Source organism: Temnothorax curvispinosus, unplaced genomic scaffold, assembly GCF_003070985.1.
Source record: "Temnothorax curvispinosus isolate PA1 unplaced genomic scaffold, ASM307098v1 QBEX01013701.1, whole genome shotgun sequence".
NCBI classification, from domain to species: domain Eukaryota; kingdom Metazoa; phylum Arthropoda; class Insecta; order Hymenoptera; family Formicidae; genus Temnothorax; species Temnothorax curvispinosus.
Genome location: NW_020223481.1, coordinates 1 through 12,040, shown reverse-complemented (window position 1 = coordinate 12,040; position 12,040 = coordinate 1).

Genomic DNA, 12,040 nt, shown 5'->3' with positions numbered 1-12,040 from the left:
GTAACATAAAATAGGGTAATTTCTCGCCTTGATAGCAAGAAATTCAATATGGCTGCGATGACTACCCAGGAGCCTTAAATAATAATCAAATTGATAATTTTTTCACTTTTGTTTATCCACCATCTGTAAGCTTACAATATACGAAATAACTTATATTTCTGTGATTGTCTTTTGTATTTTAGATATAAGGCGAATTGATGAAAACACTTTTATAACAAATAACTAACATTTTTTTGTTTATAAAAAATACTTGTTTTCTGCAAATTATATTTTTATCATATAAATTATTTTTATATAATTATATCGAAGATATTTAATTGAATATCTTTAATTTGTTACGTATAAATAAATTTATATTTATATATTTAAATATCACATTAGACGAATATCTATCATCGAACATTTAATTTATTATAGTTAAACATGGCCACATATCGTCTTACCTAAACAGTTTTTGATCAAACACCTCAGTTCGACTTATATCTGGATAGATATGGTCAGATGTAATGTATTTAAATTGGATCGCATTCGAGTATAAATATGGTTATATCTAAACAGATACAGTCAGATCTGGACTGTTTCGATGAAATTCAATCACAGATATGGTTCGATCTGACCAGATATGGTTTGAACCGTCAAAGATCAGATTACACTCCATATATTGACTACGTTTACACGGCTGGATTTACGCCGAAGTTATAACATCGATTTTATAACTTTGGCGTAAATCGGGCCGTGTAAACGTAATCATTGTTATATATAGTTATATAGTTACATATATGACAAGATCTGCGCCGACATGAGAAGTCATATCTGAGCATATTTGACCAGATAAAATTTGATCTAGTCGGATCTAATCCTTTTTTCCCGGGGACAATTACGACACCAGTCACGGCTCCATGGGACTTCACCTTTAATCAGTAAGGAAATTAACGGTTTTGATTCGCTACCGCTTACGTTATGTCTTGAGTTCTTGACTGTAATTGGCTGATTTGCTTACTGCTTAAATCTTGCGGTGCTTTTAGATGGCAGCGTCGAGCGTCAATCGTCAATATCCTTGTGTAGATGTCTAAACACGCAGATCGTGCAGATTTCAGCATCAAGATGCTGAATAAAATGGCTACTGACTAGAATTAGCGTCAAGATGCTGAAATCTGCACGTTTAGACATCTGCGTAAAGGGGAAGTCCCATGGAGCCAGCGTACGGCGTACCGGCGTATGGCGTAAAGAAGCTTGGCTAATCACAGGCTTTACGCTCGTTTTCGTTACGCCAGGACAAATGTTACGCTGGTTTTTGAAGCGTTTCGGCGTTTATGCTACAATGATACACGTACACGCATATGGAATTGCTTCATGTATGAATGTATGTATGTTATATATTAAAAATTGCGCTGAAAATTTCATCGGTTGTCCCATGGGGCGTATTTACGCCGGCGTAATGATTAATAAGCCAATCACAAGACCCCTTGAGCATCCACTTTGAAAATAAGTTTTATAAAACAACACTGTGATTGGCTTATTAATTTGATATATATTGTCAAGGTTATGACCCCGAGTGATCTTCAGAAGGTTTTAGCCGTCGCTCGTTATTCGTTAAAAAGTTATTATTAACAAAAAAAAGTTTGGAAAATATAGCAGCTATTTTGAGTATTGGAAGGCATAAATGACTAATATATATGTCGAAATAGTTCACGCATACACTTTCCACGCGAAACGAGGTGCCACATGGGTTCGTGGCGCGCTTTACAACTTCGTTTATATATATATACATAATGAAACATTATATATTCTCTATTAATTTCCTGAATACACATATTTTATGTCATCTAGTAATACATAAAATGGGTCTCCTCCAATTCTTTTCACATAGATGATTGACTAACTTATCTTGTTTAATACCACCTCTACTTAAACGAGCTTGTAAAGCGCGTTACGAACTTATGTGGCACCTCGTTTTGCGTGGAAAGTGTATGCGTGAACTATTTCGACATATATATTAGTCATTTATGCCTTCCAATACTCAAAATAGCTGCTATATATTTTCCAAACTTTTTTTTGTTAATAACTTTTTAACGAATAACGAGCGATGGCTAAAACATTTTAAAGATTACTCGGGGTCATGACTTTGACAACATATATCAAGGTCATTGAAATCGGTGAGATCGTCCTTAATCTAGACATTTGCCAATATAATTTATATGACAACAAAACAAATTTTCATGTAATAGCGAAAATAAATCATGAATATTTGAAATTTTTCAGAATGTCTGAGGCGTAAGGATGAAATAATCAAACAAGCTCTACTCGAAAAGCAATTATTGATGGCGGATATATTAAATATCCCTAAAGAAGATTTTGAACATGTGGCTGACATAGCATCTGAACCATCTGCGATGGAAAAGGAACCTGCTGAACTCATACTTGCTGCTATTAGCCAAAGTATTTATTATTAGTACTAACAATAAGAACCAAATTTAGTTGTTGTATTTATTAAAGTTTATTATTCTATAATATTGTCAAAAGCAGAAATATAGAAATAAATATAAATGATATATTTATTATTATACAGAATGATTTAGAACGAGTAATAAACTTTGATTATTTGAGAAGTCATTTTGAGTAAAAAATGTCGTATGAACATAGATCCTGTTCTCAATACTTACAATAGTTACAGAATTTTTAAAATTTGTTTTTTTTTTTATATTAAATTTTGTTTTATTTGAAATAGTTTTTCTTGAATATATAAAGCCTTATCTACAATGTGTTCTTTGCTTCTTGTTTTCTGCTCTTACCTCTTTGCAACTATCTCGTATTTCGCAATTCCTTCGCGTAACGTAATGTTTCTTGTCTCTTCTGAAGTTCGTCAATTTTTATCTTGGGCGACATGCCCGTTCTAGACTGGAGGATGAGCCGACTCTCGGCTCATCCGAGTGAATGGTGTAGACGGGTAAAAATCTATAGTTTATGTATAGTTTATGTCACGTACACTATAGAAGGCGGATGAGCCGAGAGTCGGCTCATCCTCCAGTCTAGAATGGGCAACAGAGAACAAAAAATATCGCATTACGCGACGGAATTGCGAAATACGAGATAGTTGCAAAGAGGTAAGAGCAGAAAACAAAAAGCAAAGAACACATTGTAGATCAGGCTTAAGTGTTCATATTTTTTATGTTTACGAATTTAGTTATTATATTTCTTGAAGATAAAAGTGAATATTTTACGAAATATAAAATGCCTATTTTATAAAAATTATCTATTTGTTTCCAAATGTAATACTTCAAACAAGTAGCTCTTAATTTTTTCTTACAAATAGAAAAAGATAATTAGAAAATTTCAATAATCAAATTTATTTGAAGTTTGCATTAAAAAATATTCGAATATTGGCAATTTGAACGAAATGTCTGGAAATCAGCAAATTTTCATGAAAATTTTTCCAAGATTTGAGTAGACATTGTGGAATATTAATAAATATTTAATTATTTGTTTTAGAAGAGATAAAAAATGATGAAACATTTTGTACATTATTGTATAATTTAGTAGAAAATAGCAACTGATAATGTTACACTAACATTATTATTGATAATCACACAAAAAATTGATAATGTTTACTTAATATATTATTTATGGAATAAGTTTACAGTGTTTACATATGCACAACAAAGCACTTATATTTTACTTTTGGCTACAGCTGATCAGCTAATGGGAATGTTGAATTCTGCATTAAATATAAGTGAGACGGAAACAATATTTGCATCACGTGGGACATCGACATCACATGGGACATCCTCTCCTGCGTGTGAAGCTACTGGTTGTCCTTCACTACGAAGTCATTCGCATCCTCAACAATCAGTCATGAGAATGATACAGCCGATCTGCCATTATCTTACATCCCAGCTCTCACAACTGTCACAACTCCTGGTAAATATGACCATTATTTATTTAACAGAATATCCTAAATAGAAAAATATTAGCTTAGGATTTGATAATTTTACGATTCGGTTCATTGACAAATGAGTAGTTCGCGGTCAGACAGACAGACAGCAGACGTCAGGTACATGTATATATGATTTTAGGTTATAATATCTTCGTTTGTATTTATGTTACCTGTCCTTATTTACAGCTCTATAAAAATAAAGTTGATTATATTTGCTTCTGTTGAAATGTAAAGAACGATGGATCATAATGTCGCTTTACTTTTTTTTATAAGTCAGAGATAGGATTTAATTGCAACTATCAAGCTTTTTTTATTCATGTTAACCACTGAGATATAAGTATGGAAGGTATGGAATGGACACTGCGATGCTACGCCCGTAGGTGGAAAACGAGCCTGAGACAGATAGATATTGTGGGATCTCTCTCTCTCTCTCTCTCTCTCTCTCTCTCTCTCTCTCTCTCTCTCTCTCTCTCTCTCTCTCTCTCTCCCTCTCCCTCTCTTTCTCCCTCCCTCCCCCCCCCCCCTCCTTTCCTCCCACCCTCCCTCTCTCCCTCCCTCCCTCCCTCCCTTTGTCCGTTTTTGGACTCATCTCATGAGTCAGGATCTGATTCTTGTCAAGGGGCGTTGAGACCGGTTTGCAATCCTTCATGTTGAATTTAGTTAGGATCTGATCAATGTAGTGAGATTGGTCCATCCATAGTAGTCCACGTTGGCGATGTCGAGTTATTCGAATTCCTATAGACAATTCTTAACTTCTCCTTGATGAAGTGTCTTTGCATTTGATTGTTGTTGAGAATCAACACATCGTCTACATATATGCCAACGATTAGGATGTTTTTGCCTTGATTCCTTTGATACACACATGGATTCGCTGTCGATCTCTTGAAACCTAGACTTCTTAGCACTCTATCGATCTTCTTGTTCCAACAGCGACTTCCCTGCTTCAATCCGTAAACTGCTTTCTTTAACCTACAAATGTCATGTCTGACTATCTTATCGGGATCTTGACGTATATTTGAGGTCTTTCTGAAGAAATGCGGTTACGACATCTAAGTGATCAATATCCAAATCATATTTTGTAGCGAGTGCGAAAAGATACCTGAGAGAGTTGTATCTTATTACCGGTGCGTAGGTTTTTTCATATTCTAATCCTTTCGTCTGAGCACATCTCTTTACAACTAGACGCGCTTTGTATCTCATAACGTCACCATTCTTGTCTCTCTTACTCTTAAAAACCCATTTAGCGTCTAAGGCTTTCTTATTCGGGAGAAGAACCGCCGTTTCCCATGTGTGGTTTTCTTCGTGCGACCGCAATTTATCTCGTATTGCTTCCAACCATTTTTTGGAATTCTGACAACTCAACGCTTTCTCGATCGATGATGGATCTGTCCCAGATATCTCTTCAACCAGGTAAGTACAGTAATCATCCATTTTCTTAGGTTTTGGTATCCTGGAAGATTTTCCTGGTGCTTGTGCTTGCTGCGGTGGGATTTCATCCATCTTCCTCTTTGTCGTTTTCCGAATGGCTGTGACAATCCGTTTCTGTGCTGTCACTATCAATCGTAGTTGCGTTCTGTGATTCATTTTTCGGTTCAGTTCTGCTTCATCTGTGTCCGGAGCTTCTGTAATCGGAAGAAACTCTTGTTTCTGTAAATTTCCGGATCTAGCAGCCTTTTCTTGAACTTCTGTATCATGACGTAACTACTCCTCAACGAAAATGACGTCTCTTCTTTTGAGTATTTTTTTATGTGTCGGTTCATACAGACAATAAGCTTTACTATTTTTGCAGTAGCCCACGAAAATGCATTCAAAACTCTTCTTGTCCCACTTTTGCCTCAAAGCCTTTGGAATGTGGACATGAGCTCTGCTGCCGAGTATTCTCAAATGACGGAGATCTGGTTTCCTTCCACTCCATGCTTCTTCCGGGGTCATATCGGATAGCGCTTTTGTAGGTGATCTATTGAGAAGATATATCGCAGTCGAAACCGTTTCTTTTCAGAACTTCTTCTGAAGATCTGGGGAAGATCGGCTTCAAAAAGTAGGCATCGAGCCTTCTCGACAATGGTCCGGTTATAGCGTTTCGCCGCACCATTTTGTTCGGGAGTGTGGGGTACCGTCGTCTGATGTCTAACTCCTTCTTCTTTCAGGAAACTCATCAAGCTATCGTTAATATATTCCTTGCCATTGTCAGTTCGCAAGGTTTGAATACTTTCTCCCGTTTGTTTTTTTACGAACTTCTTGAAATTTCGGAATACCTCTGGAACCTGACCCTTACTTACTAGTGTATAAATGAAGATTTTTCTTGAATAATTGTCAATCAGCGTGAAGAAATATTTTGCTTCTCCGATCGATGTCGTCTCCATCGGGCCACACAGATCCGAATGAACCAGCTCCAGGATTCTTTTAGTTCGATTACCTGAATTCCCAAAAGAAAGTCTTGCCTGCTTTCCTTCTAGGCAAGTTACGGAGGGGCTACTGATTTCAATCACACACTGGCGCCATCGTTACATCCCCTTTTCTGAAAAGCTATAAGTTCAGTCGATTAGGAGCTCGTATAATTCGACCAGAGCGGGTAGTATGAGGGGTACTCGAACTAGTTGTAAGAGGCTGACGTTGATCGTTATTTGATTGTAAGGTAGAAGGTACGTCAGGGATAATTTCAGGAGGAATAACTTCTGGGGGTAGTGGTTGGCTGTCCTGGGTTGTTTCCGATGGTAGGGTAACGGCTGTTGGACGTACATGTTGTGTATTACGTCGTACGATATTACCCGTAGGCAACTGTACATCGTATGATCGGGGTTCCGATCGTTTCACAACAATCTCACCTGAGATCCAATTGCGAGGCTCGTGGTATACTCTGACTGTGGCACCTGGTTCCCAGGAGCTACTATGTCGTGGATCAGCATACTCTTTCTGTAATCTTCGGAGACGAGTTAATTCTTCCTGAACCTTCTCTTGTACCCTCGGCTAAAGTATCTCTTCAGTTGTCGGTATCGATGTACGTGTTTGCCGGCTAAAAAGACGTTGCACCGGCGAGCCCAAGACATTGTTCCGCGGTACATTACGTATATTTAGTAGTGCCTCGTAAATGTCACTCTTATCAATTGCACACTTGCGGAACAGATGTTTAACAGCTTGCACCGCTCTCTCTGCTAGGCCGTTTGACCTCGGGAACCTGGGACTTGATGTACGATGTTCGATGTTCCAGCTCTTGGTAAATTTCTTGAACTCCGCTGATGCAAACTGTGGCCCATTGTCTGTTTCTAGAATACGTGGTACACCGTGTACAGAAAACCAGCGTTTGAATGCTGTCACTGTCTGACATGTATCTGTTGGGTATACTAATGTGAAGTCGTAGAAGCCTGAATAACTATCCACAATCACAAGGTATTGTTTACCCTTTATACTTGCGAAATCAGCTGCTACAATTTTTCAAGGTAGTTTTGGTACCTCCTTTAAGATCAGTGGTTCTTTATCCGGAATTCGTTGTGTCTTTTGACAGACAGTACATTTGTTCATATAGTCCTCTATATCATTGTTCATTTTTGGCCAAAACATGACTTCACGTGCTCGATGTAACATTGATTGTATCTCTATGTGACCCTTATGTGCCAACTGCAAATACCTGGCGTGTAGCGACGTAGGAATCATTGGTCTGGAGTTTTTGAAAACGATGTCATCCATCACCGTAATTTTGTCTCGATAATTCCAGAATTGTCGTAAGGGGTAATCTAAATCCTTTTTATTTTCTGGCCATCCTGTCATAAGCGTCCTTTTGAGCGACGCCATTAAAGGATCCGCATTGGTTTCCCGCCTTAATTGGTCCAGGGCTGTTTGTGAATAACGACACATATTTCAATTTCTGCTTCGGTTTCCTCTTCTACTTGATTTCTTCTACAGTCTCTACTTAACGCGTCTGCCAGGGGTATGTCTTTGCCCGGTACGTATTTGACTGTTGGAGTATACTGAAGGACGTCAAAAAAAATCCTCTGGAGTCGTGGTGGTTGGTTGGCCAAAACCTTCTTGCTAATAGATTCTAGCGGTTTGTGATCGGTAAGTATCGTTAAAGCTTTACCATAGATAAAATCATGAAACTTAAAACATCCGATCCGAATTGCAAAAGTCTCTTTCTCCATTTGTGGGTATCGCTGTTGCGTTTCTGTTAAGGCTTTTGTTGCGTACGCGACTGGCTGATTATCTTGTAATAACACAGCACCCACTGCTGTGGAACTGGCGTCTACCATTAATGTGACAGGTTTCAACGGATTATAATATGCGAGTACTGGAGGAGTTTTTAATACCTCTTTGATTTTGTTAAAAGCTTCTTCTTGTTCTGCGTCCCAATGCCATGTTGTGTCCTTTGTTAATAATTGTCTTAACGGCTCGGTGATTCCAGACAAGTTTGGTACAAACTTAGACAAGTAAGTAACGGTACCTATAATACGGCGTACTCCTTGAACATCTTCCGGTCTTCTTAGCATTTCAATGGCCTTGAGCTTTTCCGGATCCGGTTTCAAACCTTCTGCGGTCATTGTGTGACCCAAAAACGGTACTGACGTTTTCTTGAATAGACACTTATCCTTGTTTAAGCGTAGACTAGCTTCATATAATCTTCAAAGAACTTGATTCGCCACTTCTCGCAGCTTTTCTAGTGTCGATGCGTAGACTATGACATCATCCATCGATGTTTTCACACCGTCAATTCTTTATAAGATTTTCGTCATCATTTCTTGAAAAATCTCGGGAGCTGACTTAATACCAAAGGGAATTCGTAGAAATCTATATCGGCCCCATGGTGTATTTACTGTCAAGTATTTAGAAGTCCTTTCCGTCACCTTGATTTGCCAAAATCCTCGAGCGCAATCAAGTTTCGTGAAATATTTCGCGCCAGACAATTTGGTGGAGATATCTTCTAGTGTTTTAAGTGGAAAATGTCGCCTCTTGATTACCTTGTTCAAATCTGACGGATCAATACATGAACGTATCTTCCCTTTGCTCTTCACAATTACTAGCGGGCTCACTGCTGGGGTCGGCTCAGACACTGGTTTGATCACGCCCAGCTGCACCATCTTGTCGAGTTGTTTCTTGACTTCTTCCTTTAATGAAAATGGTATCCTACGAGGTGGGTGAATTTTTAGTTGCGCTCCTTCCTCCAGTTCCATGTCATATTCGTATCCTTTTACGCAGCCTAACTCCATGAATAGTTCATTCTTTATTTCTTCAATAGGCTTCTCTACCGAGCCCTTTACAGCATGGACGCGTTTTATAAAATTGAGGCTGGTGCATACTTTCCGACCTAATATGGCTTGCACGTCTTCTTCTACTATTTTAAAATTAACTATGACCAACCTGTCTCGTATGTGAAACTTAATATTAGCTTCACCTATTACATCTATCTTTGTCTTGTTATATGTAATGAGACTCTTCGTACCTGACGGAGTCAATGTAGCACCTACTTGTTTTAACTGCTTATGTGACATGACATTACATTCTGCACCCGTGTCTAGTTTTGCTGTCACTTTATGACCTGCGATTGTCTTCAATGTCTCGTACCATTCGTTGTTGCCTTCCTTTCTTCCGCTGTCGTTCGTCTTGAATGCATTCACGTATAATACCTCGTCTTCCGTGTTGACCTGTGCTTCTGCTGTTGTCTGGACCTCGTTGATCTTCTTTCCATCTTTTGAACGGCATAAATTTGCGAAATGTCTATCTTCTTACACTTGTGACATGTCTTATTATATGCTGGACAATCCTTTTTTTTATGTTGTCGTCCGCAACGTTTACATTTTCGTTTTCCTCCTTGCTGTCGTTCTTTTTCTCGGCTCACTTTTACTGCACTTACCGTCTCGTTCCCTTGGTCTGTCATTGGCTGTAGCTTGTTCGACTTGCTTTGACGCCCGTCCCCACTCTCTGCACATGTTGATAATACGCTCTAATGTCAATTTATCGTTTTCTAACAATCGTTGCTGTAGTACCTTATTGTACGCCGAAGATTATTTTATCCCGCAATAGTTCATCTGTCAACTGATTATAGCCACAGTCCTTAATTTGTGTACGAGCCTTCGTTAAAAATGTATTAAATGAATCGCTTTCTGTTACTGTAGAATTGAAGACGTATATATGGTTGTGACAGTGTTGGTGCAAAATGAGCTGCAAATTTTGCTTTTATTATTGCCACGTCTACGCTCTTAGCAACCGTCAAGTTAAAACTGTTAAAAATAACAGCGGCGTCTGCTCCCATAGCAGCCATCAACGAGGCAGCTTGAACATTTGCAGGCTTTTTCTCTATTTGTACAGCTCAATACTATTCGTAGCGTTGGATCCATAACCTCCATGCTTCAGCCATACCATCCGTCTTTATTACTAACGCTTCGGGCGGTTTAATGGTATTGTTCGATTCCATTCCGGCTATTAACGCTTTCCCGATTTTCAGTACTTTATTCTGACACCATGTAAGGTATTAATGAATACACGACAGTTAGTGGTAATGACAATATGCACGTTTATTATATGTCATATATGTGGCTCTCTTACATAGAGTATATCGCGTAGCTAGATGGGTACGTACGATGGCGTATACATGCTGCTTGGTACACTGGCGTCATCGTTACAATAATCATAGGTTTATATTCATTGGGCGAGCCTGCAAGGAGTAGTAAAGGTGGAAGCACATAAAATTGCAGAAGCCATGAGCAGAATGCAGAAGCCATATGCGCATGCGCTATGGTATCTGAAGAGCTCTAACAGATACCATAGCGCATGCGCATATGGCTTCTGCATTCTGCTCATGGCTCCTGCAATTTTATGTGCTTCTACCTTAAGCCTACCCACTCATCTTTAACCTCAAATCTCATCCCGTTCAGCTTGTGCGACGTTGATACGATTTTTGTGACATATTCCTCTACGGATGCGCAATTCTCCAATCGCGTGGTTACCAGTGCGCGTATTAAGCCTACCTTCCTTGAGAGTCTCGAATCCTCGTAAACTTCTCTTAGCTTGTCCCAAGCCTCTTTAGCACTTACTGTGTCTTGAACATGCACGTAAATGGACGAATCAACGGAGAGTATTATTTTCGCTCCCGTACGCCTGACTTTTGCTTCATCGGCGACCGCACCTGTGACGTATCCCCATAAGTCCTCGTGTTCGAGATACGTCTTCATGGCGAATGCCCACGTACTGTAGTTCTCTCTGCCGAGCAACTTTTCTATCGGTGACAATCCGATACTCGCGTTCGATTGTGCCATGATGCAGCCTTCCTTTTGCTAGGTTAACTCGTTCTTTGTGAACAGCGTATCGCTCGATTCTTCTTACTCTGCAAGAAATCCGCACTTTTATCAATATCCGAGCGTTATTCTGGGCCCATAAACTGTTGTTTGGATTAATCGACACACAATTATTATGGAACGCAAAAAGATATGAACCTTTTATTACGGTAATATACAGAGAGCGGTACAGTGGGTCGATTCTGTATTTTGAGATAAGGTGAAAATGACAAAAGTGAACAGATTTACTAGATTTCGACAAATGAAATTGTAGATTCTCTAGTGAATTTCTTCGCTTTTGTAATTTTTACCTTGTCCCAAGATACAGAATCGACTCTCAGAACAGAATGTTCTAGAATCAGTAGAACAGCAAAGTCGAACAGAAAGACCAAAGCAAGAGTACAACTTCAACAAGTAAAAGGACAGCCAATAGGAAGGCTTAAAACCTTAGAATAGTTTGGATAGTCCCTATACAGTAAGGCGGCAAACTCAAACGGCGTGAATTCTATAAATTCCAACAATATTTTATTTTTATTATAATATTATAATTAAAATTAATTTTTACAAAAAAAATTTGAAGAAAGGTTTCATTAGCATTCAAGAAAGTACATTCAATCTCAAAAAAGCGGTACATAAAAAATGTGGGAAAAATTTACCAAAGAGTGTCCCCAAAATCAGTGGAAATTTCGCCCGTTTTGGGACTCGCGTATTTTGATTTTGGAATTGAATTATGTGCTAAATGACAGGTTCTGACAGAGAGAAGAATGAGAGACGACACGGCCTGGTTTTAGGTGATTCGCGAACGCGATACGCCCTCTGGGATCGACGTAAAACGTGCACATGA